We start from the raw sequence: 779 nt of genomic DNA, 5'->3' as shown, positions 1-779 counted from the left end.
CACCGATGAATTTTTATTTCTGTGTAGAACTGAGTAAAAAAGTTTCTTTTGCAATCTTCACACAATTGTATAGAGGAATTGAAATATATATATTTTTTATTGAAGTAAACAACACGAAAATTTCATATTTGGATTTCTCCAGCAACACTTCTCCTCACAGCCTCCCAAAATTACAAAAAAAATATGGAAAAGACGCAAATGAGGGGGAGAATTGATTACAATTACTGTTCCCTCCAGTTCTTGAAACCACAGACCCACAAGATGAAATTAAAAATGGAAAATAAATGTGGTCTGATGACTCGATAGAGATTTTCCACGAATTCACTCTGTCCGCGTATAATCCGATTCTGGTCAGACGAAAATCCTGGATGGAAAAACCGCAGAATATATTTCCAACTGTCAGCCCCAATTTCCCGGTGTCGTTCAGGAGAGTAAAAAATTGAGGCTGTAGAAATGGAGTGACAGCGGGACTGAATGCGTGGAGTGGGTGTGAATCTCGTGGTTTCTGTTTCATTGCCACTGAGGTGGTGGGATTCGTGTGAGGTGAGAGCACAATAGTCTGGAGATGGATTTTTTTTTCCTGTGGCAGATGTCGTTTGTAAAAGTTCATCCCCCGATGGGGTGCAGCGAGAAACTCGAGACAGACATCGATTTACCTCGGGGAGGGCGACACAATGCCTGGAGGAAGGAACAATACCCCAAGACGTGAAGGGAGAGGAATCGAGTTTTTGTGAGAACAAAAAAAACCGCGTTGGAAATAATTTTTTCTTCCTGACTTG

The sequence above is a fragment of the Diachasmimorpha longicaudata genome, chromosome 9, assembly GCF_034640455.1.
Source record: "Diachasmimorpha longicaudata isolate KC_UGA_2023 chromosome 9, iyDiaLong2, whole genome shotgun sequence".
In the NCBI taxonomy this organism is placed as follows: Eukaryota; Metazoa; Arthropoda; class Insecta; order Hymenoptera; family Braconidae; genus Diachasmimorpha; species Diachasmimorpha longicaudata.
Note: the sequence above shows the minus strand (reverse complement) of the source record.